The sequence below is a fragment of the Phoenix dactylifera genome, unplaced genomic scaffold (genome assembly GCF_009389715.1).
Source record: "Phoenix dactylifera cultivar Barhee BC4 unplaced genomic scaffold, palm_55x_up_171113_PBpolish2nd_filt_p 001001F, whole genome shotgun sequence".
Classification (NCBI taxonomy): Eukaryota; Viridiplantae; Streptophyta; class Magnoliopsida; order Arecales; family Arecaceae; genus Phoenix; species Phoenix dactylifera.
In genome coordinates this window covers 78121-88026 of record NW_024068355.1, presented here as the reverse complement: position 1 = coordinate 88026, position 9906 = coordinate 78121, and the positions used below count along the sequence as shown (strand labels likewise).

General features: G+C 36.3%; 1 pseudogene; it reads left to right on the top strand.

Annotated features, from left to right (window-relative positions):
* Positions 1 to 829: 829 nt before the first annotated feature.
* Positions 830 to 9353, top strand: LOC120107752 (annotated as a pseudogene).
* The last annotated feature ends 553 nt before the right edge of the window (positions 9354 to 9906 follow it).

Sequence of the window (9906 nt, the reverse complement as noted above, 5' to 3'; positions counted from 1 at the left end):
AACATTAGAGTATTATAATAATAATAATAATTATTATTATTATATATATATATATATATATATATATATATTTGATAGCCTACGCTTGCTGCTTGCAGCATTTGGTATATGCATTGGGTCGTCTAGAATGAAATGCCCACCGTTGTTTTGTCCCATGAATGTGCGACCTGTTTGGTAACCAACGAAAAAGTTAAAAACGCTGTTCTGTTCCATGACCGAGTATATATACCTTTTTTAAATATATATATAATATTTATTATGTCTTTAATAAAAAAAATATTTTATTCTACCTAAAAGTTTAAGATTATTTTTGAAAAGAAAATAATCCTGTTTTCCAAATTGATAAAAATTAGATTTTCCTGTTCCATATAAAATTTTTCTGCCAAATATAAAAATTTTATTTCTATAAAAAATATTTTTTATTTTTTAAAAAAATAATTAAATATAAAATATTTCTCTATCCTACCTCTTCCCGAACCAAACGAGTATGGCCATAAAAACCTGATTTTACTTTTTCCAGGCAGGTACTCAGTATAAATAAAAAAAAGATGGTTGTGATGGACAATGGAACCCACATAATTTAAAGTGGAAAAAATTAATTAAATATAAAATATATCTCCATCCCCCTCTTCCCGAGCCGAACGAGTGTGGCCATAAAAACCTGATTTTACTTTTGGAGGCATGTACGTAAAAAAAAGACCGTTGGGATGGACGATGGGACCCACATAATTTAAAGTGGGGCCCTAGACCCCCTACTTTCCGCATAGTCGATCCCTATCCGACTAAAAACCCGTACGTATATATATCCTAACCCTCATCGTTCGCTCTTACCAGCCTGGGCTCCTAAATTCCGAATCTTTCCGCAGCTCCGCCTCGTTCATCCTCTCTCTCTCTCATCCATCGTCCTTCTTCTTCTTCTAGGATTTCCGCCATGGAAGCCCTCTGGAGCTCTATTGTTCCTTCCGGGGTTATGAAAGCCTCTCCGGCTGGCCATCCCACGAACTCTACCCTATCCAAGATCCCTGCTTTTCGGTTTGGGTGCGCTAAAACCGTCGAAAAGTTTGGAGATTTGCGGTTATGGAGGCCTGAATCGAGTGCTCCGAGGCATTGGACGTTGTTGCGAGCCACCACCCAAAAGTCTGCTGGGGGTGGTGGTACAGGGGGAGAGCATGGGATGTCCGCAGATGGGTTTAGCGTGGTTACAGATGAGGATGCATCTTGGTTTGAGGTTTTTTTTTCATCCATGATTGGATTTTGTTGTCAAGATTTGATCTTTTTTACGATAAATAAATATTTGAATTCTTGTTTATTGTCAAGATTTCTTCTTTTTTTTTATGATGCATGAATGTATATTTGAATTCTTGTTCAAATCTTTGTTTAGAATTCATGTTTTGATTTAAGTACGTTCTTTGATGGACCATAAGGCACGTTTTTATTGTTCAGAAAATTAAGGCGTGTGTTGATCTTAGTCTTAGCTTGAAGAGCACCTGGTGAAGAAAGCGTGGAAGTTATTGTCTTCTTCTTCTTTCTATTTTTATGACTAGTTTATCTAAATTGAAGAAAATGATACGAGGGAGGAAGAGATTTATTTTTTGAGGGGAACACGACTTCTTGATACACACCTAGGAGAAAATCCGCTTCTTTCTTTAAAATACCAATGTTTTATTCGCATCCAAAATCAGGGATTTAATTAGTTGGAGTCTCGTCTGCCCAGGGCAACACGTCAGCTCATCTATCACAATCGCAAGACAATCTTTGAAGAATATGAATTCCCAAATAGCATCTCAGAAAATTTTATAAGCCAGTCATAGTTGGACCGGGCAAACACTCTCATGAGAAGAGAATTTTAAGGCTTTAAACAGTGATTTTGTTGCCATCTTCATGTGCCTTGCATCCGTTCCAAAAGCAAAGCTTCTTGTCATCTTTGTGGAACAACCTGTTTTGTTAATTTTTCTCTATTCTCCATATACATCAAACATGTAATAGAGGGCATAGGTTCCTCTAGCATAGAGTATATAATTAGACGAGAATCAATATAATTGGTTTACTTCTGGACATGATGTAAATATGACTATTAACTCATCTTCTTCTCTACTTGTGTTCCAAAAATATAAACAAATAAATAGGTGGATGGCTGGTTATGCTTTTACATGGTGAGAGGAGCTTTTCTTGCTTCTCCAAAATTGGAACTTTCTTATCATTATCATGTTTTTGCCCCTAATTTTGGCACCTATTTGGTTGGTTTTAGAATACTTGTCTACGAATGTGCTCCTCGTTGTGTTATTTGGCTAATTATCTTTTCATTTAATATTTGAGACCTACTTCTTGTAGCTGGGTTGGGATTAAGTTCTTGAATTCCAGGTCATCAAAGTTCAATCATCAAACTAGCTTTTTCGCCTGCATACATCATATCTTGTGCTTTATCTCGCTCTCAACTTTTAAAATTAAGTTACTTTTATTATATAGGTTTAGAAATCACAGTGAAAGGTGAGCAATAGCTTCGACATCTTGGTATTGGTCTTTTATGTGCGACTGAGAACTGATTGTGGTGTGTTGAAGTCCGAAGGAGAAACTACATGTTCAAAACACCCATTTCTAGCTTAACCCTCAAATTCTCCTTTCGGCATTAAGAAATGTGAAAATGCATGTTGTTGATGATGAAGTGACTAATTTTGATTGACCTTCCAGAAATATGATGTGTAATTTCCACATTAGTATTGGCCTTTCATGATTTTGAGGGTTTATCAAGCAGTGTGAGAGATAGGTTGATATTCTGCTGGTTTAAAAAAGTGTTGTGGCTAAAGCAGCTTAAAATACTTCTCTCTTCACTTTATTCAATGGATCTACTCAAGAATTGTCCTGATGCTTCCTTCAAATCTTTGCAGGGTGACTTGGTTCAGGATGGTAACTGTGCAAGCGGCACTGCTGAGTCATCAAAGATGGTAGCACGTGCCACTTTTGGAAGTGGAACAAGTGGATCCAGAGCTGGGCTTGTCAGAACACCCATTTCTGGTGGTGTACAAAGTGCAACCTTTGTCCACGATTTACCTCGACCAGCCTTGGCTGCTCGCAATCTAATGGAGCAGGTAAGTTTTAATTAAGAGCAAAGCGGAGAAGCCTTAACATATTTAATCGAATCAAATCATCAATTCTTTCTTGTCTTTCTTCCACATTCTGATCTTTCTTAATCTTGTGAATGTCTTAAAACTCTTTGCTTTGCTGCTGTTACTTTGTGTCCATCATCAAGGCCAGGTTTGCTCATCTATGCACTTTGATGTTTCGGATGCATCATCGCCATGCAGGATACCCATGTGGTTCATTAGTTGATTTTGCAACCGATCCAATGGGTCGTACGTAATTAATTAATTCTCACATGTTCATCCAGGGCGCATTTACTACACGGTGTAATGTTTGTCTCCAACTTTTTTGCAGATCCTGTTTTTTCACTCTCTCCATTAGCAATCCACACCCACAATCTTTTGGCTGATTCAAGATGTACACTTGTTGTACAGGTGTTTTAGCTTTATTCTTATAATTATCATTTTAGGAGTACTTGATTACATTCTTTTGTTTTTCACTTTGCTGAAAGCTACCTTCATTGATAGATACCAGGATGGAGTAGCCTATCAAATGCACGTGTAACAATATTTGGTGATATCTTCCCACTTTCCGCTGAACAACAGGTTCTTCACAAGTTATATTTGTATTTTCCTGACCATTCTTTTATGTGAAATCTCAATAACTTTTATCAGTAAAAGACTTATATTTGATGCACTCGTTTTTACTTGCAACTACTTATGTACACAAACAAACATCTTGGTGCCAATATGATTTTACTAGAACTGGTGTTTGGGAATGGCAAATGCACATTCTAAGGAAAAAGAATGAGATCAATCAATAATTTGAACATGTTTGGAGCAAGGATTGCCACCGATATCGGTAGACGTAGGTCGGCCACAGGACCGGTTCAGTGTCGGTTCGGACCGATTTGAACCAGTACTACTGGTTTGGCCTCGAAAAGCCCAAAAAAATTTAGCCTAGCCGGTACCGGCCGGTACAAGCTGGTTCGGACCATTTTGGGGGCCGGTTCAGACCGGTTCGGGGGCCGGTTCGAACCGATACGGGCCGGTATGGACCGGTACCATTTTTTAATGCCGAACCGGACCAATCAGAGATCGGATCGGTTCGGTACGGGCCAGTTCAGTATTCCTTGGTTTGGAGGGAGATGAGATCTTTTGAAGATAATTATAGGAGATGTAGTTAAACAATTGGACATGGATTTTGTTAATATTTATACCAAAATTCTTGAAATACTTTCCTTGAGTAGTTTTACCTAAAAAACTAATGGCAATTATAGTGGATTATTTGGTAGACCTATGGTTCAACTGACTCTTTTCAATAAGGTATATGTATAACCTCGCATGCACTCATTAGCCATTAAGAACTAGTAGGAATTGCAAGACAGTCAACAAACTTTATTGTATAGATCGTACTTTGATGGAAAACAGACGATGACCATGAAGGGCATAGTGACATATGTCGGATTGCATTTGTGGTACAATTTGGAATGATGAAGTTAGAAGCAAGTGATTTAAACCAAAGGCATTAGCAAAATGTAGAGGGGACTCCAGGCGAGGGGTTTTAGCTTCAGGGCTTCCTTAATGCAATTGCAGCAGTGATTGGAAGTTCATTCCTTCTCTTGATACTATTTCAGAATGCTTCGTAATTCTCCAATAAGTAAACTGGTCTTGAAAAACATCTAACCGATAGCTAATTTATTCTCCTTTTCTATCTCCTGCTTTGATACTGATTTAGGATGCTTCGTACTTCCAATGAGCAAAGCTGGTCTGAAAATAATTAACCAATCGCTTTTTTTTCTCATTTTCTCCTTTTTTATATTTCCATAATTTGAATGATTGAATACAACTATTATTTATTTAGTTAAACAAACACCATTAAGTTAAGTTATAGTTTTGATTTATCATGTTAATAATTGATCAATTGTGCAAGCTTTCTCTATCTTATCATTTTCTCGCTGTTGCTATCCTAAAGCCAGCAGATGAATCTGCTCTTTTATTCAATACCCTGTCATATAAGTGTGAGACTGAATCTTCAAATCAGGTTTCAGAGACTAGGGAAGGCTTAAGCCTTGGGTGGAAGAAATTAACAGTTTCAAAGGCACATGCTTTTCAAGGAAATTGGTTTTGGGAAGTATCTGAAAGTGAATCAGAATTCACTAACCTTATACTTGTTGGCTATGGTGTATATATGAACAGAGTATGCAAAATCTTAACCTCCTAAGAATATATGAAAAAGGAAAATCAGCTCTCCTGCTTAGGCGAACAATAAAAGAAAATGACTACACACATCTAAGGCAACAATCCTCTCAACACTGACGGTGTGATTTATGGTAACTTAACCTGCCAGTGTTACCATTTTTTTCGTCTTGTCCAAAATAAAGGAAATAAGGAATAATCATAAGAACTATCAAATGTTCTTTTAGTTATCTATCCTCAAACCTTTAAATTTACAAAACAGACCCCAGCAAATGCTGCCAAAAAAAAGCATTCTTAGTTTTGGCAATTAAACATTTGAATGGGTTTTTCCTCTTCTGCTTCATGCTGCATACGTAAAAATTTTGAACTGATTCTTGCTTTGCAATTCATCCTTCATGAAACTTTGTAGACAAGCTATTGAGAATTGACACTGAGCCATTAGGCTTCAATGCCAAATTTTCTGTTATCAGTTTATCACCAACTTACAGTGTTTAGAAGGTGAACTTATTGTCAATCATTACTGTGGAATGTGTTAGGAGAAACCACTTAGACATCCACATATGCCCATAAACAGCATCATTTTGACATACCCTGGTGGATCCATCCTGGGCTCCATTCATTATCTACTCTCCATGAGTTGTAACTGACCGCATTGTTTTGAAGTAAACTAGTTGGATTCTCTGGTACATTCTTTGAGACAGAGAGAGAGAGAGAGGGAGGGAGCATATTGTTTTGAAGTAAAGTAGTTGTAACGTGTAACTAACCACATTGTTTTGAAGTAAAGTAGTTGGATTCTCGTACATTCTTTTCTTTTGAGAGAGAGAGAGGGAGAGCACATGTGGCCATTTAGAATTGTTGGCAAGTTTTGCATGCTTCAATTGTAATTTACTTACTAGTTCCTCTTGATACTTATTGGTGAATAATAATTTCTACACAGTTTCAGACAAATGTTTCATGGATGTTTTTAAAAAGTAGGACTTTTTTTTTACCCTATTGCAGGAATGGGCTCATCAGCTGTTTAGAGCAAAACACCCACAATGGGCATCTCAACAATGGGGCAATTTTTACTACTATAGGATGCACAACATCAGGTTGGTCTGTGAGCTTTTCTTGCACCTGAACAGCAATTCAATAATTCCTATTAAGAATTCCAAAATTTCACACATATTGCTTATAACATGTCTGCTGTACCTTAAACAAAAACCATTTCTACTGCCTACTTGACAAAACATATATGTTATTAGGTGAACTGGTAACTTGTAACTTTTGCTCTTGTAATTTAAGTTCTTTTTTAAGGATTTGTTGCCAAGGTTACAAATATACATGATCGTGGTGTATGCATCAGTGCATGGCTCTGTGAATGTATGGCAAAGAACAAATGACACCAAGAACTTTGACTTTGAGAAATCTAGAAAGGCCAAGAGAAGTACAAAAAGGTTGCAATTAAGGACAGGAGAAACTACTTTAAACAATGGCAATGAACAAGTGACATCAAAGGGTTTGAAAAACAATAAAAGGCAAAGGGAAAAAGAAAAGGCAAAAAGCATTGGTAATGTGAAAAAATGATGCAATTTATGATCTATTTGACAGTTTGGGTTTGAAGGAGGCAGGAACGAAGTTTATAGATTAGCTCGAACGCAGGATGGGCAGACCAGAAACACAAATCAATTTAGATGCATTAAGAGCAAGGGAAATTATATCTGGAAGATAAGGAAGATAAAGGACATGGAATGGTTATATCTGGAAATTGTTAAATTTCTTTGTCATTGTTTCTGTTAGTATTCTTCTTGACCAACTGATAATCATCTTTTTTGTTGCTTATAATCACTTATTTAATAGAAAATGAGATTAGCTAGCAAGAGATATATACTATATACATGAGTTGATCAATACTTGCATATCACCAGTGACATATATTTCATTGGAGGGTTCGGCACTGTTGCATGGGTAGATGTCAAGGAATATGAAGCCCTTCAACCTGATAAGATTGCTATTGATGGTGGAGAACAAAATTTGAAGGTGCGCCCTAATGGGTATATTTACTGCATTCACCACATAATTTTAGTTTAATTTCTTTTCATCACCATTCACTTACATGAATTGTAATCTGATCAGAGGTTCCATGAGTGTCAAATGCTTAAATATTTTGCTTTTTCCCACATGCATGATGATTTTTCCCCTTTTTCTTTCCCAAAGGAACTTAATGCGATGTTCTCAAAATCACTCAAAGAAATATTGTCAAATGAAATGGAGTTAGATGATGCTGCTTTGATATCCATAGACAGCAAAGGAACTGATATCCGGGTCCGGCAAGGAGCACAGGTATCAACCATAGTGTAAACGAGAAAATCTTGTGCAAATGCAAGTGCTTCTTTGATTTTTTTTTTTTTTAATCCTTTTCTGATAAGCTTAAGGTTGCAGAGTTTGGTATCAACTAGTTTGGCTTTAGACTTGTTTCTAAGCCATCTTTGTGAGCTTGGAAGTAGATTGTGGCTTTCTTGTTTGATAATGGTTGGTGGGTATCAATGAGTCAGCCCAGCGATTGGCATACTAAAAAATATGCATTTGTCAAAATTTCGTAAAGGTCAAAAATTTTATTCTTCAAGCATGTATTTGTCAGTACTTTAAGTAAAGGATCACACTATTTCTATTCTTATGATCAGTATGGTAAAGTGCTGATGAAGTAGTTCAGGGCAAAAAAGCTTATCTCATTTTCTGCGATTAACAGATGTGCAAGAAACAATTTAACCAGCATTTTCTCATTCTTGCATTGTAAAAAATGTCATAACCAACAAAGATAGTTTGTGTCCCCTTATTGTCACTGCCAACCTTTGGAGGGTTCAAAATGTGTCCATTTCCAATTCATCCAGATCTTGGTTCCTAATTTGTTCAACTGCATACAGAATTATCTTCATCTGTCTCCTAGATTGACTGTCAAAACCAAATAACAAAATTGGCTTTGACCCTTCCAACTTTATGTGCTCGATTTGGATCTGAAGGTACAAGTTTGTTCAAATGTAATTTACATCTGTATTTCAGTTTGGCGAATAAAAGGCACCTTGTTTGGAACATTTTGCAGACTAAATGTTGAAAGCTAAAGATATACATATTGGCTTGTGCCTTAATTTATTACTTTCTTATGTCATGTAAAGCTTTTTAATTCAATTTTTTTTTTTTTCATTGCTTCTCTTGCAACATCACTTCCCCAAAAAAACACTTTGCTTGTATCTTGGGAGATTTCTCTGAGTCCACTAAAAGCTCTTAAATAGAATTTTTGCAGACAAGGCCTTATTTTCTCTTCAAGCTTGACCTTTGCTTTCTCTTTGTCCACAGAATGGCTGTGAATCTTGTTTCATATTCTTATATTTGAGCATGCTCCTGTCCAATGCTCTTCCCCTAGAAGTGACGGTCTTTGTTAAGAACCTGACTTGAAATTTGTAAAAGCTGAGGATTGTGTTTGTGTTTCTCTTTATGGCCTACGGGCATTAGTTCTTACCTAGTATTATAATAACTAGCATTTTCTTGCAATATGGGCTTTATTTTTCTAAATTAAGAAGTTATGTGGTCTAAACTATTTATACTGACTCCAGGTTTCTGGTTCCTGTTGAGAGTTTTATGTTCTTTTTTTCCCCCAAACATATGTTCATGTGAGCATCATTTATATGATTCTCGGTTTTGAGGGATCTATATTTACAATGCCTCTAGTTGTCCATTCCTGGTATTATGGATAGACATTCTTAATATTTATGTACTATGCTTTGTGATGGCATGTTATTTTTCATTGATGCAGTGCAACATTCAGAGGCTATCATTTGAAAGTAGAACAGGGAGTGCAGACTCTGGATGAAGCCAAGGCAGCACTTCAAAGGATAATTGATGAGAAGTCAAGATCACATAACAGAAGTTAAAGTTTTGTAGTTTTTTTTAGCATTTATATGTGACAAATGTCATAAAATATATATTTTTATCTATCAAATAAAGAATATAAATGATGAATATCAGCTTATTTAACTTTTTTAAGCAGCTTGTATCAGCAATAGAGTGGAACTTTACCAACCTGTCCTAGATTTGAAGCCTTTTATATTTGCAGTAACAAAGACATATTGAACCAAATAGCAAAGAAGATACGGTATTTTGTAAATGCTCTACCCAGATTTCACCCATCAGAATCTTCATGGATACCAAAAGACTGCAATTGTATCCAATCTGAACTATCAAGCTCAAGATATGTCATACCGGTCTGAATCAGAAGATATAGGACGTACTGGTTCGGTGTCCGTACTTGGTATGGGTGGCATATCGATATTTGGTACGTTAAAAAAATTATGTACTATACTGACATTGTGCTAGTGTGGCACTAGTACGGAATCCGGTATCAAGATGACGAATCTTAATCAAGCCAAATTTTGAGATATAAGAACACAAGGTGCGAGCTCTATTCTTATTTTCATAGCTCCAGCATTAAGGAGAAGAATTATCAAAATCCTACTTTTCCCGCTTCTCTAAAATATTAGCACCCTTTACATATACTCATTGGTGTGCATTGCCTACCCATTGTGTCTAATCCTTATAATCGCTGTACTTTTATTACTTCTCTAGGTTTGGTAAAGACCCACCCCTTGTTTAAGTC